This window comes from Artibeus jamaicensis, unplaced genomic scaffold (assembly GCF_021234435.1).
Source record: "Artibeus jamaicensis isolate MK-2021 breed Jamaican fruit bat unplaced genomic scaffold, CSHL_Jam_final contig_1028, whole genome shotgun sequence".
Lineage (NCBI taxonomy): Eukaryota > Metazoa > Chordata > Mammalia > Chiroptera > Phyllostomidae > Artibeus > Artibeus jamaicensis.
This window is the reverse complement of record NW_026521201.1, coordinates 8,123,159-8,150,766: the sequence shown is the minus strand read 5'-3', so window position 1 is coordinate 8,150,766 and position 27,608 is coordinate 8,123,159. Positions and strand designations below refer to the sequence as shown.

The 27,608-nt window shown below is 37.7% G+C and overlaps 1 protein-coding gene and 1 non-coding gene across 18 annotated transcripts in view; one reads left to right on the top strand and one right to left on the bottom strand.

Annotated features, from left to right (window-relative positions):
• CACNA1C (calcium voltage-gated channel subunit alpha1 C) overlaps positions 1 to 27,608 on the bottom strand; it is a 657,076-nt gene that overhangs the window by 221,716 nt on the left and 407,752 nt on the right. The gene's annotated exons all lie outside the window — the stretch shown is intronic.
• LOC119051692 (U6 spliceosomal RNA) lies at positions 8,518 to 8,624 on the top strand. Its single transcript, XR_005082972.2, has one exon. It is a non-coding gene; the product is annotated as a U6 spliceosomal RNA (small nuclear RNA).

The window sequence follows — 27,608 nt, the reverse complement described above, 5'->3', positions numbered from 1 at the left end:
TTTAGTTCAAATTTTAAGTCATTCTGCTATGGAATGGGAGAGGGAGAGGGAGAAGTACTTGAAGAGCTCCAAATTGGAGATCTTTGCTAATGTTAGTTTGATTTCACTGTTCAGATTCTACGGTGACTTACAGCTTTTTTTATTGGTGGCTAGGAATGTACATTTCATATTCCCAGCTATTCAGACTCCAAGGTTCCAAAGAAGGATTAGGAAAGCAATAAAAATCATCAAGGAGGTCTGATCACAGAATCCATAAGGAAACAATGCTGAAAATGACTGAACTAGGAGAAGAGAAGTTTGGGCTTAGTGTAGTGGTGGTGCTGGATACAAGCTATGTATAGATGGAGTCAAAGTTTATCAGAACAGGGAGAGGATTTTGGAATCACCCAACTTGATGACTTAATTTTCACTCCTTCAAAGGGTGTTAATTGAGCTATAGTGTATGGGCCTCTTGCAGTGACAAGATAGGAAATACTGTGGGGAACAAATAGGCCCTCAGGCCTTGACCTCACAGAGTGCTTAATGGAAGTCAAACATTAATCAAATAATCACACAATTGATACATGATTACAAGCTCTGCTAAGATCTTTAATGGAATAGAAGGGTATCATAAGGGTCCTCTTTTAGCACTGAGGGTAGAGGAATTCTTCCTCAGGAAGGAACTAGAGCTTCCTTCCTCAGGAAGGAAGGTGAAGGACAAACAATGAAGATGAAGAGGACCTGGCCACATGAGTGGGCAGGAAGATGGGTCTAGGTGGAGGTGGCTGAGAGTTCCAGGTGAGGACAGTTGCCAGGATGATTTTGGAGACTCATGGGAGACCCATGAATCCTACCTGTTAGCCTCATGCTTTTCCCTTGCCTTTGCTCTGCCTTTTTAAAAAACAAGTGAAAGGAGATTGGGAAACCAGTTTACTGCTTCTGTACAAAGTCTGAGGAAGCAGAAATCACTTTCACTTTCAGAGGAAAGAATTCAGAAATTACATGAGAAGTGTTCTCCTAACAACTGCCTCATTTGTGAAATGGAGGAAATAATCCCCATCCTGTGCAGCAGAGGGAGCAGAGAGAGGCAGAGCTAGGCCAAGAGGTCTCTGCTACTGCTGGCTTTAGGGGTTGCCTTTATCACTACGTTCCTGGCTGACTCAAGCCAACTGGAGAGCCATGGCACCACCTGCAATGCTGCCACATAGAAAGCCTGCACGGAAAGAGATGTCCTACTAGCCTCAAGCCTGGGGGAAAACTGTGATAAAATGGGACAGCACCATTCCGGAAGCAGTCAGTTTTTCCCAATGAAGTTACCGGCAGTTTCACTGCTGACTCAGAACTCTGCAGTGTGTTGGGGCTATTGTTAAGAAGACGCATATCCATGTCCAGGACTGGGGAGGATTCAGGACTGCCCTCCCTAGGACATGCCCAGGAGTTTAGACAACTTCCTGATTTCAGCTGGCTGTCCTCTCCTTCCAGAATGGCAGCCAGAAAAACATACTAATAATCCAAAAGTCTGATTATCTGAATGAGGATTAACTGAGAGGCTGACCCACCAAATCAAATGCCTTCCATATTAACCAAATCTGAATGAAATGATAAAATCACTACAGGGTGAGCCAACTCTAAGCTTCCTCACCAGCCTCTCCCTGGACTTGGATGCTGTTTGTGAATTTCCATTAAAACAGATGCTCAAGTAAAGAACATAGCTTTTACCATGTCCATTCAGCCCCCTGGACCTCACTCACCTTGAACCTGAGCCACTGACTTTGAGAAAGTGTAGAAGAAACACCAACCTTTCCCATGGAGGGAATCTACAATGAAGTTTCCTTTCTCCAGGTCCCTTCTCTCTCTAAGTCTGCCCTGATGGAAATGCCATCGGAGGAGTGCCCCCTTTCTATTGTAGAGAAACCAGTAGACCCAGATGTACTGGTTTCTTAACTTCTTCCTTTAGGGGTTAAGGTTGCCTTTCTCCAGTGCCACAGACAGCTATGCATCCCTCAATTGGGAACATTCAGAGCACCTAAGAAGTATCCTGTGAGTTGGCAGGGGTGGTGGGAGAAAAGGGGCAGTGCAAGTGCAGTGCAGGGGCAGCGCAGTTAAAGCACAGGGACCCCCGGAGCCAAATGACTGGGTTGAATCCTGCCTCTACTACTTCTCAGCTGGGTGAACTTGGACAAGCTATTTGACATCATCTTAAAATGAGGACGATGACAGTACCTTTCATACAAAGTTGCTGAGGGGATTAAACAAGTTAATTCATGTCAAGTGCTCAGAACAATGGTTGGCCCATAGTAAATGCCATTATTGTAAGTGTGGTGAGGCCACCTGTGGAACCCTAAAGTAGTCAACATGCATATGGGATTAACCACATTCAGGATTTTGTTAAAATGCAGGCTTAGATTTTGTCCCTCTGGGGTGGGGCCCAAGTTCTGCATTTCTGACCAGACCCAAGGTGACACTGAAGTTGCCATTCCACAGACTGAACTTTGGGTTCAAGGCCATAGAGTTCTCCAGTCATGCTGGGAGGCCATAGTCTCATGTGGCCTGAGGTCTGCAGTGCTCTTAAGCATTCACTGGGTTTACACTGGAGCAGGTGATTCTTGACATAGTACTTTTGTCAGGTAATTTGTATAATTGGTAAAACATTTGAAGCCAATGTTGGATATAGAAAATGCTATACTCTAACTGGTATAAGGGTCCTACAGGGTCATGTTCTAAAAGCTTTACTTTAGGGTCAACTTCTATTTTTTTCTAAACACATGATCACTGCAGAGGGCAAGAGAGGGACATATGCCTCCACTGCACCACTGGGGAGCAGAAGTGATGGATGCTAGTGTCTCTCCTTCTAGCTACAATAAATTTAAGCTCCAACAGAGTGATGGAAGGGACTCTGACAATTGCGACCCACCGCTGTGAGGTTTCAGCGAAGTAGGTGCAGCTTGACAACAATTTTCCCTCCTGACAGTGGGCCTGTAGCCTGTATCATTACCACTCTTACCAAGCTAGCATCCTTAAATGTTACTTACTGCCTCCAACTGGCAAAGCCATGCCTTTGCAGTTGCCATTACAAAATTCTCTTTTCTCCTTGTATCCATGACAGCATGCAGTTTTAGTTTTTCCAATTCTATAATTAGTTCTTTGCCTCCTTCCTTCCCACCCTCCCTTCTGGACCTCTTTTAGTCTGAGGAGTATTACAAAGACAAAAAAGATGAAGTCCCTGCCCATAAGGAGCTTTCAGCTACATGGAGAGGCAGACATGAGAACAGCTGATTGCAGAAGAAAGTGATAATGTTCCTAAGAATTTGTCCAAAGACTGTGAAAGCAGAAAGGAGGGAGAAACTCTTAACCTGGGAGAGTAAGACAAAAATTCCAGTGGAGTTATATCAGAGATGGGGGGGAGCTCCTTTCTGCCCTTTTATTTGGTTAATCTTTTACCCTTTGTGTCTCTCTCTCAACTCTCCCTTTCTCAGGAATTTCATTCACTTGACTCCCTCCTGAACTTTCAATAGTCACCATTACAAGTGAGTCCAAATTTGCAATAAAATTTTTTTGACTTCTGTTTTGAGTAGTTCAAAACAGAGCAATTCCACAAGCTACTAGATATTTCTATTGGGTAGTACCAATTTCAGGTTTAGATTTCTTGAAGATAAGGGGGGTGCTCAGTAAATGTCTTTTGGCTCTAACTCACTAGTCAACTCCGGGTCCTCATATTCCAAAGCCATACATGACTAGAATCTACAAATGAATTTTCTTTTCAGCATGTGTGGTTGTGACCACTATCATCATCATTGTTGTCATCCATCACCATCATCCCCATCATTACATTGTGACTATTGACTTATGCTTACTTCTGATCTGTATGAACCATTTCGGACTGGCTAGAAATTGGAGATAAGAAGAACCTCACAGATCATGTTTTGTGCCTTCATTTGGCTAATGGAGCAACAGAAAATAGTTTCATAGGCTTAATAACTTTCAAAAGAAAATAGATCTAGAAATAGAAAGAAGGCGGTTCTCTCTGGGTTAAAGAGTAAGTTTGTCACATTGAGGGTCAAGGGTGCCTGAAGCATTTTCCTACAGAAACAGTCTTCCCTATTAAGGGGAGAAGAACCCTTTCCTGGAATGCTTTCCTGCAGTCTCAAGTTGTTTTTTTTTTTTCATGTTCTTATTAAAATGTTCTTATTCATTAGAGGTTTTTATTTATTTTTAATTGAACATTTCCATGTTAATAAATTTCTGCATCCCACAAGTGGTTTGATGAACATTAAAGGAGGTTGTTTTCCTAGGAAAGACATGGTAGATATTCTGTTGCCTAATAAATTTAAAACTATGAGAGCAATTAAAATGTCAACCTTCATATTGAATTAATTTTTTGTAATTTTTGGGATAAGAAAAAAATAAAAGAACTCCTGGCCCTGGCTGGCATAGCTCAGTGGATTGAGCGCGGGCCTGCGAACCAGAGTTTCGCGGTTCGATTCCCAGTCAGGGCATGTGCCTGGGTTGCAGGCCAGTTCCCAGCAGGGAATGCATGAGAGGCAACCATACATTGATATTTCTCTCCCACTCTTTCTTCTTCCCTCCCCCTCTCTCAAAAAAATAAATAAATAAAATATTTTAAAAAAAGATCCTAGAGTACCTTTAAAAAAATAAAAAATAAAATAAAAGAACTCCTGACATTAGAAAAAATTAAATATGGCAAAATGGAGATAAGATGATCCAAACAAACAACAATGATGATAATATTGGCTTCCTCTCTGGAGGATTCAGGATATGCTTTACATATATCATTTCCTTTCATTATTTGACTATCTTGTTAAAGATAAATGGACTAAAACAGATAACTTGTCCAAGATTACACCTTGTAAATGCTAGAGCTGGAGTTAAAAGTGAAGCCAACCTTACTTTAAATCTTCTACTCTTAGCCAACGTCATGGCAAAATGGCAAATATAATACACTACTTCCTGACCCTGTGCCATGGCAGATGTTGTTATTAATCATTGTCTCTCTTTTTGTGGTCCCAAAAAGAGCTTTACAATCCTTCTCAACAGTATATCTCCCATGACAACACAAATTCACTGGAGGTGATTGGATCATGACTTGGTACCCTCTATGCCCCCGCCCTACTGGTGATAAACTATACCTTTTGGTGATGGGCAGAATAGGAAGCAGACCTCTTTTGGCACCTGCTATGATATAGATGCCTAGACCTGAACGTTTCCTTCTTTTAAAAAACTTTTTGATAAAAATTTGTGAGACATAACATACACAGATGTATAAAAAAAGACGTTACAGTGTATAATTTATCACAAAACAAACAGCTATATAACTATCACACAGGTCAAGAAACAGAACATTACCAGCTCCACAGAAGCCCCACTCATATCCCTTACTGGGCAGTGCCCCTTCCTACATAAAAATAGCTATCAGATTATACTTAAATAACAAGACAAAATATAATTCACCACATTAATAAAAGTTCATGAATCTGTCCATAGATTTTGAGAACACCATTTCATAAAATTCATAATTTATTTCTCAATCATTTACATTATTTTTCATATTTCCCAGTCTTTTGATATTCTATGCATGATTCTCAATATTTCCCCCAATCTCTCTACAGTCCAATAGTTCTGTTTTTAGTTATGCCAAGTCTTCTTTTATATCCACTTATTGAATTTTTCAAATGTACTATTGTATTCTTAATTTCTAAGATTTACATATGGTTCTTTTCCACATCATCTGGTTACTGTGGCACCAAGTAGTGCAGTCTGCCTGGTCACCTGAGCTGGGTGCTCCAGGTGGCTCCTGTGTGGGTTGTGTGTGCCTTCCTGTTATAGTTGAGCCTGAATTGCTGTTGCCATATCAGTGGGAGGGAATTTCCCTCAGGCTGACTGGCTATGAGGAGTGATTGTGACTATAGTAGACAAGCTATTGCGCAAAGGCTGACACCATGAAGTAGGATTCTCTTTAGAGGGGCTCTGATGCCTGCTGAATCCACCCTTTGGATGTGCTGTGTGTAGACCTGGTTGGGTCGTACTCTGGTATGATCTAAAGCCAGCCTCCAGGTGTGTTGGTTTGGGTCCTTCTTGGAAGAATGTCTGGTGCAGGCCAAGGTCAGCAGCTGCCTGTGCCCAGCTGGGGTCACCCAGTAGGAGCTCCAAAGTGATTTGTAGAATGTTGCCACTTATTCTGGGCTTGGAGGTACCTAGGAGAGGTCAATCTGTGAACTGAGGCTTGCTGCTATTAGTGCCAGGCTTGGGGCTGCTTAACAAGAGGTACAGAGACTAGATGTTGCTGTTTGAGGTTTGGGAACCTTTGAGAGATTTTAGGAAAGTCTGTAATGTGAGCCAAGACAGGATGTATAGGAAGGCTGCGGAAAGAGGTTCACGCAAGCCTGAAAGCTGGGAGGGGCAGGGCCTCAGGGAATCACCAGAGAAGAATGAATGGTGTTAGCCAAGTTAACGGAAAGCTCAGATTTGGTGATGATCCAAACAAACCTGTGCCTGCCAGCTCTGTGGGGTTAAGGCTCAACAAAAGGAATGCTCCTTGATTGCCTGCCTCTTGTGGCCAGGGGCCTTGTTTTCCTGAGTCCCATAGCACTATAATAATCAGAAAGACAGTTCTTAGCAGGCTAGCACCCCTTCTCCAGGACACTACACAGACAGCAGACTAAAACTATTTCTTTGTCCTGAAGCTCCAGCCTGAGGGGCAAATTTCATGTTTGCTATGCATTTAGAAGCTATGGATGTGCTCTCAGGGAACATAGGCTGGTGGGTGCCATCTTTAACTCCCTGGGTCACTATAGCTTCTGCTACCCAGAGGAGCTCAGTATAGCTCCTTTGGGTAAGCCACAAAAGGAGCTTACAACTAGTCTGAAGCCCCAGTTTTTGAAACTGTCACCCCAGCAACACCTCCAGATTGTCTGGGCTGGAGACCAGCAGTTTTTATGCATGTGGTCCCACAAGACTATATATATTTGCATACTTTATAAGCTGATGCCTAAAGGTCTGGCTTTCAATCTGCTTGAAACTAGGTGCTGACTAAGATATCTCCCCTTGGAATACTGACAAATCTTGGTATACTCTCAACAACTGGGACTTATCGAGAATAAATCAGTCTGCTTAAACAGTCACAAAGTTTTAAGAGACAACCAAAGTTAGAACTAGGTTGAAAGATAAAATTCATCTCCTACACAAGGATACTCCTTCAAGACTGGGAGAGGTAGCTGCTAATACATACAAACAAATGCAGAGTCATGCTAAATAAAGAAGCAGGGGAATGTATTCCAAATTTTTTTAAAAAGATAAAACCTCACAGGAAAAACCCAATGAAACAGAGATAAGTAACTTATCTGATAAAATTTAAAAGTAATGGTCATAAAGATGATCACTGAACTTGGGATAAGAATGAATGAACACAGTGAGATCTTCAACAAAGAGAGAAAATATAAGAAAGTAATGAACAGAAGTAATAGAGTTGAAGAATACAAGAAATGAACTGAAAGCTACACTAGAAAGGCACGACAGCAGGGTAGATGAGACAGAAGGAAGGATCATTGATGTAAAATACAAGGGCAGTGTAACTCACTCAAATAGTACAGTGAAAAAGGAAAATAATTTTTTTACATAAAAATAGGTTGAGATCTATGGAACGTCAAGAAGAATATATTTTAATTATAGGAGTCCCAGAAGAATAAAGAGAAAGCTGTAGAAAACATTTAAAGTAATAATGGCTGAACACTTTCCCTGAAGAAGGAGACAGACATCCAGATCTAGGAAGCCCTGAGAGTTTCAAATAAGATGAACCCAAAAAGATCCACACCAAGACACATTATAATTAAAATATCAACAGTCAAATACAAAAAGGAAGTCTTAAAAGCAGCATCAGAAAATAAACTTATTACATACAAGGGAACACCCATAAGACTATCAGGAGATTTTTCAGCAGAAACTTGGCAAGATAGAAGTGGAGTGGCATGATATATTCAAAGTGCTAAAAGAGAAAAAAAAATTCAACCAAGAATACTCTACCCAGCAAAGTTATTCAGAATTGAATTAAAACCTTACAAAAAAGCAAAATCTAAAGGAATGCATTAAAACTAAACCCACCTTACAAGAAATGTTAAAGAAACTTCTTTTAGCTATAAAGAAAGGGCATTAATTAGTAATGAGAAAACAAAAAATATATAAATATCTAACTGGTAATGGTAAATATATATGTATATGTGCACATATATATGTATATAGATAATGGATTAATCACTTATAAATCTATCACAAAGGCTAAAAGACAAAAGTAGTAAAAATAACTATAACTAAAATAATCACTTAAAGGATACACACAGTAAAAAGATGTACAGTGTGACATCAAAAACATAAAATGGGGTGGAGGAGTAAAAATGTGGAATTTTAAAATACATTCCAACTTAAGTGGCTATCAACTTAAAATGGATATATATGCTGTTATATGTGAGCCTCATGGTAATTACAAAATGAAACCCATAGTAGATACACAAAAGAAAATAAGAGAGAGTGCTTGCTTCGGCAGCACATATACTAAAATTGGAACGATACAGAGAAGATTAGCATGGCCCCTGCACAAGGATGACACACAAATTCGTGAAGCGTTCCATATTTTTAGAGTGAAGATTTTAAACTTGAAGTGGTATCAGTAACTTCTTTTGGATAATAAATGCTTCTGAGAAGGGGAAAAAAGGGCTGTGGAATCTAGAAAAGTATTATTTCTAAAATTCCAACTGTGTGTATTTCCAATATATTCATGGCCCATTTTTATTTTCCTCTGACAGTAGATTATTTTGCATTTTATGTAAAGTAACATAAAAATATATAGCATACTATGAAAGAGTACAAGGAAAAGACCCTGTCAGTTTTAAAGTACCAAAGTTTTTCAAATAAATAACTTTAACTATAAAAGACAAAAAAAGAAAATAAGAGAGAAATCTAAGCATAACAATAAAGAAAGTAACCAAAGAACAAGGGAAGAGAGCAAGAGAAGAAACAGGAAGTACAAAACAGACAGAAAACATTTTAATGCCATTTTTAATAGCAATAAGTACATATTATCCATCAGTAACTACATAAAATATAAATTGACTAAATTCTCCAACCAAAAGTTGAAGAATGGCTGAATGGAAATTTTTAAGATTACCTTCAGATGTAAAGACACACACAGATTGAAAGTGAAGAGATGGGAAAAAATGTTCCACACAAATGTAAACCAAAAGAAAGATGGGTTAGCTATACTTATATCAGACAAAATAAACTATAGGGGTGTCCAACCTTTTGGCATCTCTGGGCCACACTAGAAGAAGAAGAGCTGTATTGGGCCACACATTAAATACATTGTGACCCGTAATCACAAAAACAATCTCATAATGTTGTAAGTAAATTTACAATTTTGTGTAGGGATGCATTCATGGCCATCCTTGGCTACATGTAGCCTGTGGGTTGCAGGTAGGACACTCTTGCTTTAAAACAAAGACTAATAAAATAAAAGGAAAGGCCTTATGTAATGATAAAGGGTCAGTCCATAAGAGAATGTAACATTTGTAAATATTAATTCACCCCAAATAGGTGCACCTAAATACATAAAGTAAATATTAACAGACCTAAAAGGAGAAAGTGACAGTGACACAATAGTAGTAGGGGTTTTAATACCCCACTTAAATCAATGGACAGACAATCAGTAAAGAAATATTAGCCTTAAATGACATCAAATAATATAAACTGAAAAGATACACAGAACATTCCATACAAAAAATAGCAGAATACACATTCTCCTCAAGTATACATGAAACATTCTCCAGGATAGATCATGTTAGGCCACAAAACATGTCTCGATAATTAAATAAGATTAAATCATATCAAGCATTTTTTCTGACTACAATGGTATAAAATTAGATATCAATTATAAGATGAAAAATGGAAAAAATCACACAGATGTGGAGATTAAACAATGTGCTACTGAGCAGCCAATAGATAAATTAAGAAATCAAAGTAGAAGTCAAAGTATACCTTAAGACAAATAAAATGGAAGTACAACTTACCAAAATCTATGGGGTGCAGCAAAAGCAGTACTAAGAGGAAAATTCATAGCAATACAGGCTTACCACAAGAAACAAGAAAAATCTCAAGTAAATAAACAATTTCACTTTACATCTCAAGAAACTAGAAAAAAGAACAAGCACAAGAAAGAAATAACAAAGACCAGAAAGAAAATAAATGAAATAAAGACTAAAAGGACAATAGAAATGATCAATAAAACTAAGAGCTCTTTCTTTGAAAAAATAAACCAAATTGACAAATGTTTAGCTGAACTTCTTGAGCAAAAAAAGAGTTCAAATAAAAAAATCATAAATGAAAGAAGGTTTAATACTTAGCCTTCTCAAACTCTTCAAAAGAAAAAAAATACTGAAGAGGAGCAAATACTTCCAAACTCATTTTATAAGGCCAGTATTATCTTTATACCAAAACCAGAGAAGGACACCACAAAAATAAAGAAACTTACAGGCCAACATCCCTGATGAGCACATGCAAAAGTCCTAGACAAATATTAGTGAACCAAATTAAATAATACATTAAAAAGATTATACACCATGAACAAATTGTACTCATTCCAGGAATGCAAAAATCATTCAACATCAGCAAATCAATCAGTATGATCAAAATCACAGTAACAAAATCAAGGGTAAAAATCACACACAATCATTTCAATAAATGCAAAAAATACACTTGGGAAAATTTAACAACCATTTACAATAAAAACTCTTAACAAACAAAGTAGGTATAGTGGGAACAAACCTCAACATAAAAAAGGCCATTTATAACAAACCCACAGCAAATACAATACCTAGTGGTGAAAAACCTCAAGTTTTTCCTCTAAAATCAGAAACAAGAAAAAGTGCCCATTGTTACCACTTCTATTCAATATAGAACTGGAAGTCCTAACAAGAAAAATAAAAGGCATCCCAATGGGAAAGAAAGAAGTGAAACTAATTGATGACATGATTATATATATATATATATATATATATATATATATATATATATATATATATATATATAAAACCCTGAAGATACCACCAAAAAAAAACCCTGTTAAAACTAATAAGCAAATTCAGTAAAGTTACAGGGTACAAAATCAACATGGAAAAATATATCAGAAAGAATTAAGAAAACTATCCTATTACAATTACATCAAAAGAATAAAATTGCCAGAAATAATTTTAACAAAGGAGGTGAAAGACTTGTACACTGAAAACTATAACACACTGCTGAAAGAAATTGAAGAAGACATAAATAAATGGAAAGATATTCCATGCTCATGGGTTAGAAGTAATATTGTTAAAATATTCATATTACCTAAAACAATCTACAAATTCAATGTAATCCCTATCAAAATCCCAATAGCATTTTTTCACAAATATAGAACTAAGAATCCTAAAATTTGAATGGAATCATAGAGACCTTAAATAGAGAAAGCAATCTTAAGAAGAACAAAGCTTGACGCATCATGTTACCTGATATCAAAGTATATGAATAAAGCTGTAGCAATCAAGACAGTATGGTACTGACATAAAAACAGACACATAGATGAATGAAACAGAATAAAAATCCCAGACAGAAATAAACCCATGCACATATGATCAATTAATTTACAACAAATGAGGCAAGAATATACAATAGAAAAAGGACAGTCTCTTCAATTAATGGTGTTGGAAAAACTGGACAGCCACAGCCTATCATCATATGACAAAGTATCACAACCTATTTCCTTGTGATCTTCCTGACAGTAAAATCCTCACTTGGCAGATCACAAAAGGGCTAGAAAAAACCTGTCCAGCCAAAGTGGACTGTACTTATGGAGGCTAAACCAATAGATGAGAACAGAGCCACAAACACACAAATGTGCTTTCCCTACCTCTCCACCCACCAAACCTTTTCCACCCTTCTTGGAGAGCCTGGTAGAGGCAGCTAAATTAACTCAGAATGACTCTGCCAGTGGCTTCTGGCTACAGAAAAGCAGTGCTGGGAACAAACAGGTCAGAAGACCATAGCCCACCACTTCCAATCCATGCGAAAGGTGACCTGAAGCCAAGACCACTGGGTTACAAAGGGGACACCAACCTCTTCAAGGAGTATGGGGTATTTTCCATGGCCAAGGTGACACTGCCCCACAGAGATACTAGAAGTCCCAGTAGTATGGGTAAAATATAAAAATAAAAACTTGCCTACTGGAAAACAAAAGACTGTGTTATCACTCTGCTAAACAGTAAAATCTCAAATACTTTAAAAATATTAAAAAATATTTCATTCCCACAAATGATCAGGCAGAAAAATAATCCACAAAGCACATTAATAGCCAAGGACATGACCAAGGGAATTTAGAAAGAAAATAAAAAATATACAGAAAAGAAACTTAAAGACTAGGAAGACTGTGATTGAAATTATAGAATTCAAGACTGCAGTTTTGAGAAACATAAAAGCAGAGGGGGAAAGGACTGAACTTGCACAGGTGGATGGAGATAAGATGCAATTAGAAGAAAAAGAACTATTGTACATATGAAGCATTTTTCTGCATAAACCCAATGGTAACCACAAAAAAATCTAGAACTGAGACACATAACATAAAAAACCCCAAAATGTCATAGACTATCATCAAATTAAAATAACACAGAGAAACATAAAATAAAAGAAACAATAGAGATACAGAGCTACCAGAAAAGATAAAATGGCTATAGGAAACTCATGTGTAATTAATTACTTGAAATGTAAATGATTGAACTAACTAATTAAAAGGCACAGAGTAGTGATGGATCAAAAAACAAAACCCAACAATATGCCGCTTTCAGGAGACACATCTCAGCTGTAAAAACAAACATATACTCAAAGTGAAGGGGTGGAGAATAATATTCCAAGCAAATGGCATTCAGAGAAAAGTGGGTGTAGCCCTACTTACCATATGTGTCCAGAAAAAGTACAACCATGTTAATATAATGAAAATAGTTTGTGTGACATTTATGTAACCTGGCAGCCAAGGAGAGTGGACTGCAATGTGCATATGTGAACAATAACCGCTTCATTGTAGTAGGTCAGTGGAGGCAGTAGACACCACTGAGTTAGCATGAGTACGGTGTGGCCATCATATTCAAAATGACTGAATGAGTAGAGAAACGAATCTACATCAAATTTTTCATTAAGCTTTAACATTCCTCCTCAGAAACTATTTGGATGATTCAGAAAGCTGCAGCTGTGGGCAGCTGGTGATGGGCAGCTTCATCATGACAAGGTACCCACTCATGCATCATGTCTCATGTAGAGTTTTTGGTAAAACATCAAACCACCCAGGTAACTCAGACCCCCTACAGCCCAGATCTGGTACCCTGTGACTTCTGGGTTTTCCAAAAACTAAAATCACCTTTGAAAGGGAAGAGGTTTCAGACCATTGATGAAATTCAGGAAAATGTGACGAGGCAGCTGATGGTGATTAGGAGAATTGTGTGAGGTCCCAAGGTGTCTATTTTAAAGGGAACTGAGGCATTATTGTCCTGTGTACAATGTGTCTTGTATCTTGTATCTCCAATAAATGTCTCTATTTTTCATATTACATGGCTGGATACTTTTGGACAGACCTCATATAGCAGACAAAATTTCAAGATTAAAAAAGTAACAAGAGGCAAATATGGATATTTATAATGATAAAACACTTATTAATATATATGCATCCAACCTGGGAGTACCAAAATGTATAAAGCAACTACTAACAGAACTAAAAGGAGAAACTGATAAAAATACAATTATAAGGTCCTAAATACCCCATACGTAGCAATGGATAGATCACCCAAACAGAAAAATCAATGAAGATATATCAGCCTTAAATGACACATCAGACCAAATAAATGTAATCAGTATTTACAGACCTTTTCATCTCAGAACACCAGAATATGCATATTCTTCTCTAGTGCACATAAAATGTTCAAGAATACACTATATGTTGGGGCACAAAACTAGCCTCAACAAATGTAAGAAGATTGTAATCACACCAAGTGTATTCATCAACCACAATGCTTTGAAATTGGAAAGCAATTGCAAAAAAGAAAGCTGAAAAAAACACCAATATGTGGTGATTGAGGAACTTGATACTAAACAATGACTGTATCAAAGAAGAAACAAAAGAAGAGATCAGAAGATATGCAGAGACAAACAAGAATGATAATATGATATATCAAAATTTTGGGAATGCAGAAAAAGTAGAAATAAGAGTAAAGTTTATAGCATTACAGGCCTACCTCAAGAAAGAAGAAAGAAGAAAAATCTCAAATAAACAACCTAATATTTCACCTTAAAGAACAAGAAAAAGAAGAACAAATAAAGTCCAAAGTAAGTAGAAGAAAGGGAATAATAAAAAATAGAGCAGAATTAAATGAGATAGAAAACTAAGAGACAACATAAACAATGCAACAAAGAGCTTATTCTTCGAAAAGACTGACAAACATCTGGCTAGACTCACTGAGTAAAGAAAGAGAAAAGATTCAAATAAACAAATTCAGAAATGAAAGAGAAGTTACCACAGATACCACAGAAATACAAAGAACTGTACAATATATTATGAAAGTCTACATGTCACCAAATTTGATAACCTAGAAGAAATGGACAAGTTCTCAGAAATATATAACCTTCCTTCAGTAAATCAAGAAGAACTAAAAAATATAAATAGACGGATAAACAATAAGGAAATTGAAACAGTCATCAACCCCCCTCAAAAAGTAATAGTCAGGGACCAGGTGACTTCAGTAGTGAATTTTATTAAACATTCAAAGATCAAATGCCTATCCTTCCCAAACTCTTCCACAAAACTGAAAAAGAGATGATACTTCCTAACTTATTTTAGGGACCAACATTATCTTGATACAAAAGCCTGGCAAGGACAACACACACACATACACAAATTATACACCAATATGTCTGATGAATATAGATACAAAAATTCTAAATGAAATACTAGCAAATTGAACACAACAATGACTTAAAAAGATAAACATCACCATCAAATGGGGGTTCATTCCAGGGGCACAAGATTGTCTAATATAATCAAATAGATCAATATGATACATTACATTAACAAAATAAAGGATAAAAATCACATGATCAGGACTTCCAGCCAAGATGGAGGTGTAGGTAGATACACTGTGCCTCCTCACACAACTAAAAGGAGGACAATAACAAACTTAAAAACAAACAAACAAAAAAAAGCCAGAACTGCCAGAAAATCCAACTGAATGAAGTCTGACAACCAAGGAGTTAAAGAAACATTCATCCAGACCAGCAGGAGGGGCAGAGATGGGCAGCTGGGGCAGAGGGGACATGTGGCAAGGCAGTGGCTGGTGGACAGGGCAAGATGGCTACTAGCAGACTGGGTAATCCCACATCTGAGTGTGAATAAACTGGGAGGAAAAACTGGGGAGAGAATTAGACCACACACCTCAGGGTTCCAGTGTGGGGAAAGAAAGCCTCAAAACCTCTTACTGAAAAAACCTGTGGGGGTTGTGGTGGCAAGGAGAAACTCCCAGCCTTATAGGAGAGTTCATTAGAGAGACCCACAGGGCCCTAGAATGTACACAAACCCACCCAGACAGGAATCAGTACCAGAAGGGCCCAATTTGCTTGTGAGTAGCAGAGGAAGTGACTGAAAGCAGTGAAGAGACAGGCAAGCAGCACTGGTCCATCTCGGACACCTCCCTAACATACAGACCCCATGCAGTGATGTAGTTTGTCCCCCCCGGCAACAAATATCTAAGGATACACCCCTTACTATGTAACAGGAGCACTGAGATAAAAAAAAATACAACCTGAATGAATGGAAGAACAGATCAAAGCTCCAGAAAAAGTACAACTAAGTGATGAAGAGACAGTCAACCTATCAGATCAGAGTTCAAAACACTGGTAATCAGGAAGCTCACAGAAATGGTTGTTTGTGGTTGCATAATTGATGAAAAAGTGAAGGCTATGAAAAGGTGAAATAAAGGAAAATGTACAGGGAACCAACAGTGACAGGAAGGAAACCTGGACCCAAATCAATGATTTGGAACAAGAGGAAGAAAAAAAAATTCAACCACAACAGAATGAAGAAACAAGAATTCAAAAAAATGATGAGAGGCTTTGGAACCTCCAGGACAACTTTAAAAGCTCTAACATCCAATTTGAGCTTCCAAGATGGTGACAGAGTAGGATGGAGCGGATTCCATTTCCCCATACACATGGGAGAAAATCCTGGCCGAACTATGAAGAAACAGCGCAAACAGCCAACAGTTCCCCAGCATATATGAAAATGAGAGACCAGAAATCGTAACAGACCCTGAAAAACCAGACAGTAAGGAGACGGCTGCAGTATAGTAGAGTCTCAAAGACAGGAGCAGAAGCGGCCTCAGCCAGTGCACAGTGCCTGGAGCCCAGTGCCCAGTGATGGCACCCGGTGCACCTCAGCCAGAGCCCAGCGCTCATTGCCCAACTCCCGGTGCATCTACCGTGGACTCTTTGGGAGCCCCAGAACTGCCAAAGGGTCCTTGGGATAGAGCTGGGTTATCAGCTCCCTCCCTCCCCAGCCAAGCAAGGTTGGGCTCCGGGAGAGACTTGTTTGCTAGAGTTTGCAGAGAGGGTACTAAGGACAAAGGGCTGAGATCAACCTCGGACTCTGTGGTCACTAGCATGAGAGAACTGACAGGTGCAGTGTCGAGCTAAGACTCTGATAGTCACCGGTCTGGCTGGGGAATTAAGCTGTGCCGAGAGGCAAGCTTTCTAAAGTAGAAAGTTTTTGGAAAGTAAACTGAAGGATTCTCCTGTGACAGCTGCTGGCCTGCTCCCCACTCAGCGTGGCAGCAAACCCAAGGTTGGGCGGAGGGCCTCGAGTTCCCCCACAGAACTGGGACAGGTCTGTGCCCAAACCCACGGGACCCAGGCTGCCTGGCACGTGAGTGTGCGCATGTATGCCCCACAAGCCAGCCACAGTTGATGACCCCTGGGAAAAGAGTGCTATGAGGAAGACCTAGATCCTCTTCGTAGGGCACTGGGGAGAGACACCCAGTTGGCTCTTGGGAGAGCGGTTGCAGAAAGACCACACCAATCACCCCTCAGCCTGCTGCAGCAAGAAAAACTGGTTTGGCCAGTTTGAAACCAACAAGAGACGTTTTTTTTTTCATTTTTTAAAGTTATTATTTATCTTTTTAATTTTGTTATTGTTTTATCTTTTGGTACTTTTTTCCTCTCTTTTCTTCTTCTCTGTTTTATTCCTTCTTCCTTTCTTTCCAAACCTATCACTTTTTCCTCCCTTCTCCTGCCTTTTTTTTCCTTTTACCCACAAGTGACACAAACAACTTGGAACTGTGAAAAGACCAGAGTTGGACCCAAAGAGAGGGCATCCCAACAGTAGAGACAGAGAGACAAATTTCACTTTGCTATAACGGAGAAGCCACAAGTTACTGCATATTTGTATTATTATTATTTTTTTCATTATTCTCACTTCTTTTATATTTTAACAGTATCTTTGTATTCCTCCTCTTTCTGTATAGGCTTCTTTGACTTGGCTGGTTATATTGTATTATTTGACAAGTTTCCCCTGTTCTCTCCTCCACAGTGTATTGCTAATTTTCTATACTTCACGCCACTTGTTTTCATTTAGCACACTACCGAAAGTTCTATACCCCCTATTTATTTATCCAGATCACATACTGTCTGTTACATGATTGTTGCTCTAATATTAGTGTAAATAATAGCTGTTCCATACAATTGTAAATACTTCAAAACACATCTTCTGGATCTTAGTCCACTTCATAGTTTCCTGAATTCTATTACTGGAGTGATTAACTCTATTTGCTTACACACTACACCGATTTACTATCCTTTACTCTCTTCTTACCTCAGAATCTGACAGCCTGCAACATCACTGCTTTCTAGATCCAACTCACAAGACTTCCCTCCCCAACAGGAGACTTATCTTTTGTCCAACCTCTCTTAAAAGTGGCAAGTTGGGTTGAAGATTACAGTTAACACTATATTACCCTAAATATATTCTATCTCTTCTCTACCAGCTGTGACTGTAAATATTAAAAAAAACAACAAAACTCTCCTGCTGTCATTAAACCATTTTGCCTCCCCCTCCAACTGATCACAAAGAAAAAAAAAGGGAGTAGGTGGAAGCGAAGAACACCAGGATAACCAAAAGAGACTGCATCACTTAATTTCACAGGTATTCCACCACAGAAGTTCACACCATAAACCCAGGGAGCCAGAACAGATCAATTTAAGAGCTGAGGCTAACAAGAAGAGTCTCATAAACAATGGGAAGACAAAGAAACAATCCCCAAATGAAAGGAAAGGAGGAAGCCACAGAAAGAATGTTAGATGAAATAGAGGCAAGTCAACTATCATATATTGAATTCAAAGCACTGCTTATCAGGAAGTTCAAAGAGTTCACAATGAGCTACCAGAAACTACAGGAAAGCTACAATGAACTCACTGCAAACTATATCAACATGAAAAAGGAAGTAAGAACAATCAATAAAGACCGAGAGAAAATGAAGAATACAATTTCTGAACTGAAGAACAGAGTAGAAGGAATCAAAATCAGAATCAATGAAGCAGAAGATTGGATCAGTGAGTTGGAGGACGAAATAGAAAAAAACTCCCAGAAAGAGCAAGAAAATGAAAAGAGGCTCAGAAAGAATGAAAAGGGATTAAGAGAAATGCAAGACAATATGAAACGTAATAATATCCAAATAATAGGGATACCAGAAAGAGAAGAAGAAGAACAAAACATAGAAAACTTACTTGAAAAAGTAATGAGAGAAAACTTCTCTAATTTGATGAGAGAAAAAGTCACACAAATCCAGGAAACACAGAGTTCCAATCAAGAGGAACCCAAAGAGGCCCACTTCAAGACACATCATCATTAAAATGGCAAAATTCCAAGACAAACAGAGAATCTAAGGCAGCAAGGGAGAAAAAGGAAGTAACATACAAGGGAGGCCCAATAAGGTTAGCTACTTACTTCTCAATGCAAACACTCCAAGACAGAAGAGAATGGCAAGAAATATTCCAACTAATGAGAACCAAAGGCCTGCAACCAAGGCTACTTTACCCAGCAAGGCTCTCAATCAAGATAGAAGGCCAAATTAAGAGCTTCCAAAACAAAAGAAGTCTAATAAAAGAATACACCTCCACCAAACCAGCTCTGCAAAAGATTCTAAAAGGACTGCTTTAAGGAAGGAAAAGAGAGAGACAGAGAGGAATACAGGTACAAAAATGGCAATGGATAAGTACCTATCAATAATAACATTAAATGTAAATGGATTAAATGCTCCAATCAAATGACATAGAATAGCTGAATGGATAAGAAAACATGACCCATACATATGCTGCCTACAAGAAACCCATCTCAGGACAAAAGACCTACACAGACTAAAAGTGAAGGGCTGAAAACAAATTTTCCAAGCAAACGGACAGGGAAAAAAAAAAGCCAGGTAGCAATACTCATATCAGACAAAATAGACTTCAAAAAAGGGCCATAAAGAGAGACCCAGAAGGTCACTTCATAATACTCAAGGGGAGAATCCACCAAGAAGACATTAACATCATAAATATATATGTACCCAACATAGGAGCACCAAATATATAAAGAAAATTTTAGAGGACTTCAAGAAAGATATTATCAGCAAAACAATTATAGTTGGGGATTTTAACAGCCTACTGTCAAAAATGGACAAACCTTCTGAACAAAATATCAACAAAGATACTGTGGCATTGAACAATGCCCTAGATCAAATGGACCTAGGACCTACTGTGGCAAATGGACTTAGATCATATATAGAGCCCTTCATCCCAAAGAAGCTAAATACACGTTCTTTTCAAATGCAAATGGAAAATTCTCAAAGATAGACCACATGATAGGACACAAAACAAGCCTCGACAAATTCAAGAATATTGAAATCATACCAAGCATTTTCTCTGACCACAAGGGACTGAAACTGGAAACCAACCCCAAAGGAAAAAAACAAAAAACACTCAAAATCATGGAGGTTGAATGGCATGCTATTAAACAACGAATGGGTCAAGAATAAAATTAGGGAAGAAATCAAAGTTTCTGGAAACAAATGAAAATGAACTCACAACAACCCAAAACTTATGGGACACAGCAAAGGCAGTCCAGAGAAAGAAGCTGATAGTGATACAGGCCTACCTAAAAAAAGATAGAAACATTTCAAACAAACAACCTAACCCTATGCCTACAAGAACTCGAGGAACAACAACACAGACAGCCCAGAGCAAGTAGAAGGAAGGAAATAACCAAGATTAGAGCAGAACTTAATGACATAGAGACTAAAAGCATAATTCTAAGGATCAATGAATCCAGGAGCTGGTTTTCTGAAAAGATAAACAAGATTGACAAGCCTTTAAGTAGGCTCATCAAGAAAAGAAGAGAGAGGACCCAAATAAACACAATCAGAAATGAAAGAGGAGAGATTACAACTGACACCACAGAAATACAAAGGATTGTAAGAAATTACTATGAAGAACTGTATGCCAAGAAATTTGAAAACCTAGGGGAAATGGACACATTTCTAGAAAAATATAATCTTCTAAAACTCAATGAAGAAGAAGCAGAAAGCCTGAACAGACCAATAACAGCAGATGAAATTGAAGCAGTAATAAAAAAAACTCCTGACACACAAAAGCCCTGGACCAGATGGTTTCACAGGAGAATTCTACAAAGCATTTAAGAAGGAGCTAACGCCTATTCTTCACAGACTATTCCAAAAAAATTCAAAATCATGGAAGACTCCCAAACTCTTTTTTATGAAGCCAGCATCATCCTAATTCCAAAACCAGATAAAGACACAACAAAGAAAGAAAACTTCAGGCCAATATCGCTGATAAAAATAGATGCGAAAATCCTCAACAAAATATTGGCAAATCTCATTCAACAATACATTAAAAAGATCATGCACCATGATCAATTGGGATTCATCTCAGGGGTGCAAGGATGGTTCAATATTCGCAAATCAGTAAATGTAATACATCACATAAACAAAAGCAAAGACAAAAACCACATGATCATATCAATAGATGCGGAAAAAGCTTTTGATAAGGTACAATACCCATTTATGATAAAAACACCCATCAAAGTAGTAATAGAGGGAGCACTCCTCAATACAATAAAGGCCATATATGAGAGACCTACAGCCAACTTCATACTCAATGGGCAAAAACTAAAATCTTTTCCACTAAGATCAGGAACAAGACAAGGATGTCCACTTTCACCACTTCTATTCAATATAGTACTGGAAGTTTTAGCCACAACAATCAGACAAGAAAAGGAAATAAAAGGCATCCAAATCAGAAATGAGGAAACAAAATGTCACTCATTGCAGATGACATGATAGTGTACATGGAAAATCCTATAGACTCTACCCCAAAACTGCTAGACCTAATAAATGAATTTGGCAAAACAGCAGGATACACAGTCAATATCCAGAAATCAAAGGCATTTTTATATACTAACAATGAAACAGCAGAAGCAGAAATCATGAAAAAAATCCCATTCAATACAGCAAAAAGAAAAATAAAATATCTGGAAATGCAGAAAACTACACAACACTGATGAAAGAAATCAAGGAAGACGGAAATATATACCTTGTTCATGGATTGGAAGAATTAACATCATCAAAATGTCCATACTACCCAAAGCAATTTACAGATTCGATACAATACCTATTAAAGTACCAATGGCATATTTCACAGACATAGAACAAACACTTCAAAAATTTATATGGAACCATAAATGACCCCGAATACCAGCTGCAATTTTGAGAAAGAAGAACAAAGTAGGAGGGATCACAATCCCTGATATCAAACTGTACTACAAGGCCAATGTAATCAAAATAGCCTGGTACTGGCATAAAAACAGGCACAAGGACCAATGGAACAGAACAGAGTGCCCAGAAATAAACCCAAGTCTCTATGGGCAATTAATATTTGACAAAGGGGTCAGTAACATAAAATGGAGTAAAGATAGCCTCTTCAACAAATGGTGTTGGGAGAACTGGACAGCTACATGCAAAAAAATGAAACTTGAGCACCAACTTACACCATACACCAAAATAAATTCAAGGTGGGCAAAAGACTTAAATATAAGCCATGACACCATTAAAGTCCTAGAGGAGAACATTGGCAGGAAAATCTCAGATATTTCACGCAGCAACTTCTTTACTGATATGTCCCCTAGAGCAAGGGATATAAAGGGAAGAATAAACAAATGGGATCTCATCAAAGTAAAAAGCTTCTGTATGGCTAAAGAAAACAGTATTAAAATTAAAAGACAACCAACTGTATGGGAAAATATATTTTCCAATGATACCTCAGACAAAGGTTTAATCTCCTAAATATACAAAGAATTTACACGACTCCACTCTAAGAAGACATGCAACCCAATTAAAAAGTAGGCAAAGGACTTGAACAGACACTTCTTCAAGGAGGACATACAGAGGATCCAGAGACACATGAAAAGATGCTCAATATCGCTAGGTATCAGAAAGATCAAGTTAAAACCACAATGAGATACCACTTTACACTGGTCAGAATGGCTATCATAAACAAAGCAACAAGCAACAAATGTTGGAGAGGTTGTAGGGAAAAGGGGACCCTAGTTCACTGTTGGTGGGATTATAGACTGGTACAGCCATTATGGAAAATAGTATGGAATTTTCTAAGAAAACTAAAAATGAATATGCCTTTTGACCCAGCAATTCTACTGGCAGGATTATATCCTACGAACCCTGAAACACCAATCCAAAATAACCTCTGCATCCCAGTGTTCATGGCAGCACAATTTATAATAGCCAAGTGCTGGAAGCAACCTAGGTGTCCATCAGTGAATGGATGGATAAAAAAACTATGGTACATTTACACAATGGAATTCTATGCAGCAGAAAGAAAGGAGGAGCTCCTACCGTTTGCAACAGCATGAATGAAACTGGAAAGCTTTATGCTGAGTGAAATAAGCCAGGTGGTGAGAGACAAATGCCATATTACCTCACCTTTAACTGGAACCTAAACAACAAAACAAACAAGGAAGCAAAATATAACCAAAGACACTGAAACAGAGAACTGGCAGACAGTAATTTCAGGGGGAAAAGGGAAGGATTCACAGGAACAAGTATAAAGGATATGTGGACAAAAACTAACAGAGGTGGAAATGGGAGGGAAGTGGGGAGCACTGTGGGGGTGGGCTGGGATGGGAGTAAAAGCCAGAAAACTATAGCTGAACAATAATTAAATAAAAAATATTTTTTTAAAAAGCTCTAACATCCAAATCATAGGGGTGTCAAAGGGAGAGGAGGAAGAGCAAGAAATGGAAAAGTTATGTGAAAAAAATAATGAAGGAGAACTTCCCCAATTGACAAAGGAAACAGACTTCCAGAAAGTGTAGGAAGCTCACAGAGACCCAAAGAAGTTGGACCCAAGGAGGAACACACCAAGGCACATCATAATTACATTACCCAAGATTAAAGATAAGGAGAGAATCTTAAAAGCAGCAAGAGAAAAAGAGACAGTTACCTACAAAGGAGTTCCCATCATACTATCAGCTGATTTCTCAAAAGAAATCTTACAGGCAAGAAGGGGCTGGAAAGAAGTATTTGAAGTCATGAAAGGCAAGGACCTACCTCCAATATGACTATCCAGCAAACCTATCATTTAGAATAGAAGGGTAGATAAAGTGCTTCCCAGATAAGGTCAAGTTAAAGAAGTTCATTGTCACCAAGCCCTTATTATATGAAATGTTAAAGAGACTTAGCTAAGAAAAAGAAGATAAAAAATATGAATGGTAAAGTGACAAAAAACCAAATTATCAACAACTGAACCTAAAAAACCCACACAAACAAAAACAAAGAAGCAGACAACTAGAACAAGAACAGAATCACAGAAATGGAGATCACATGGAGGGTTATTAGTGGGGAAGGGGGAATGGGGAAAAATGTACCGGGAATAAGAAGCATAAATGGTAGGTACAAAATAGACAAGGAGAGGTTAAGAACAGTATAAGAAATGTAGAAGCCTTATATGTACAACCCATGGACATGAACTAAGCAGGGGGAATGTGGGTGTGAGGAGGAATGCTGGGCAGAGAGGAATAAAGGGTGCAAAATGGGACAACTGTAGTGGCATAATCAATAAATTATATTTTAAAATATTATATGACCATATCAATATTTACCAAAAAAGCATTTAACAAGATAAACATCCACTTATGATTAAAACACTCAATAAAATGGGTATGGAAGAAAAGTACCCCAACATAAGAAAGGCCACATATGACAGACCCTCAGCTAATATACTCAATGATGAAAAACTGAAAGCTTTTCCTCTAAGATCCACAACAAGACAAGGATGTCCTCTCTCACCACTGTTTTTCAACACAGTACTGGAAGTCCTAGCCAGAGTAATCAGGCAAGACAAAGAAATAAAATTAATCCGAGTTGGGAAAAAAGAAGTAAAACTGTTGCTTTTTGCAAATGACATGATTCTTTTTATAGAAGACCCTAAAGACACCACCAAAAAGCTATTATCAATATAAACAATAAACAAATATAGTGAAGTTGCAGGACACAAAATCAACATACAAAAATCCATTGCATTCCTGTATACTAACAGCAAAATACAAACAATGACAACAGCAACAACAATTCTACTTGCAATTGCAGCAAAGAGTATAAAATACTGAGGAAGAACCTTAACAAAGGAAGTGAAGAACCTGTAGACCAATAACTACAACACGTTGATGAAAGAAATTGAAGACAAAAAAGGACATGCAAAGATATTCCATGTTCATGGATTGGACGAATCAACATAATTAAAATGGCCATATTACCCAAAGCAATAAACAGAGTTAATGCAAACCCTATTAAAACAACAATGGCATTTTTCACACAAATAAACAAAAGAATACTTGAATTTCTACAGATCCATGAAACACCTGAAATGGTCAAAGTAATCTTGAGAAAAGAAGAACAAAGCCAGAGGTATCGCATGCCATGGTTTCAGATTATACTACAAAGCTACAATAATTAAAACAACATGGTATTTGGAGAAAAACAGACATACAGACCAATGAAACAGAATTAAAAGTTCAGAAGTAAACCCACGTGAATATGGACTACTAATTTTTGATGAAAGAGACAAAAACATATGCTGAAGAAAAGAAATCCTCTTCAAGAAATGGTGTTGGAAAAAACTGAAAAGCCACATGCAAAAGAATGAAACTAGACTGCTTTTTGACACCATACACAAAAATGAACTAAAAATGAATCAAAGACCTAAACACAGAAGAAATCATAGGTACAAAACTTACAGAGCTGGTCTCAGAGAAGATTTTATTACCTTGACCCAAAGGCAAGCAAAGTCAAAGTTAAAATAAATGAATGGGACTATACCAAACTAAAAAGCTTCTTCACAGAAGAAAAAAAAAAAGAAAAATCAACAAAAGAAAAAGACAATCAACCAAATGGGTGGAGATATTTGCAAAAACATCTGCAATAAGGATCAAATATCCAAAATATATAATAATTGCACATAACTAAACAGCAAAAAATCCTAACAATCTTATGTAAAAATGGTCAGAGAACTTGAACAGACACTTTCTCCAAAAAGACATACAAATGGCCATCAGATATTTGAAAAGATGTTCAACTTCACTAGCTATTAGGGAAATCAAATAAAAACCATAATGAGATACTCCTTCAATCCATTAGAAAGTCTGTTATCAATAAGACAAGAGATAACAAGTGTTAGAGAAAAAGGAACCATCATACACTACTGATGGACATGTAAGTTGATACAATCACTATGAAAAACAAAATGGAGGTTCCTCAAAAAATTAAGAATAGAGCTACTATATGACCCAGGAATCCCTCTTCTGTGTATCTACCTGAAATTTTTGAAAGCACTTATTTGTAAGGGTATATATACCCCTATGTTTATGGTAGCCAATACATGGAAACAACATAAGTGTCCATTGATGGATGATTGGATGAAGAAGGCACAATACACATACTGTATACATATATACACATATATACACAAAGATATACATACACATATATATATAATGGGATACTACTCATTCATAAGAAAGGTGAAATACTGCCATTTGCAAAAACATGAATGGATCTTAGTATCATACTAGGTAAAATAAGATGGAAAAGGACACAAACCATGTGATTTCACTTACATGTAGAACATAAAACAAAGCAACAAAAAACAAACTCATAGACACAGACAACAATATGGTGGTTACCAGAAGGGAAGTAAGGAAGGATGAAGAAGGTAATGGGGATCAAATATATGGTGATGGAAAGAGATTATTAGACTGTGAGTGCTGAGCAAACCATGCAAATGATGTATGGAACTATACACTTAAAACTTAAATAATATTACTAACAAATGCCACCCCAGTAAACTTTAAAAATAAAAAAATATTCTTTAAAAAGAGGATGTAATGAAGACATTTTTTTATAGTGAAAGCTGGGGTGATTCACAGCGCAGACCTGCGACACAGAAATGGTAGGGGTGATGACAGTGGAAGGTAACGTGGCTCCGCAGAAAGGAATGGAGAGCACCAGAAACGGTAATGGGTAGGTAACAAAAAGACTATGCTTTATTTTTTCTCATAACTTACTTTAAAAACAACTGGCTGTTTAAGGTAAAAAATATTAACCCTGAGAGGTGGGGTTTATAATACCCCCACCTGTGGAAGATGGGTAGCAATCATACAGGATGGGGGCTGGGTAAACAAAATTATGCAGTTGTGAGGTTATTACAAATTTGACTGTACACTTAAAATGTGTAAACTTTACTGAATATGAATAGAATTTCAATAAGGTTGATTGTTTAAAAAAATCAAGTATAAAAATTCCCCTTCCTCAAATCAATCCAACTTGCAGCCTGAGATAGGTAAAAAGGAATTTGGATTCACATGAATATTAATACCTAATATTTTCTGAATGCTTATGTGTTGAGCACAATTCTAAATGCTTTATAAGCTATTTAACCCTCAAAACAACCCCATGAGGTAAGTACAATTTTAACCCTGATTTATAGGCAGAAAACTAAGTCACACAGCTAATAATTAGACTCCGCTATCTCTGTCCTCAACCACTAGTTGTCATCAGTGAGAGGGAACAAACCAAGAATAACAGGTTCATGGGGTTCATGCTCTACATATTGATGACCTCATGGGACACTGACCTCACCGTATCTTCATTTCCTTTCCCCTCGTTTTTCTCTACAGCATTTATAAAGCATGGGTCACTTGTAAGCCTAAGTGGCCTTTAATATTACCATTACTTTAAATTTACAGTGACCTTGCTGCTGCTTGTTATTTTGTGCTTGGGATTCTCTGGGGGAAGGATTGGGTGCAAAGGAGAATCCATCATGGAGTTTCCTGAACTGAAGAAGCTCTATCTTTCTTTGTGAGTACTACCACCTGCCACAGTCCTGGGTGCATGGTTGGTACTCGATAAATATTACCCACTTTCTATATGACATATTCTCCC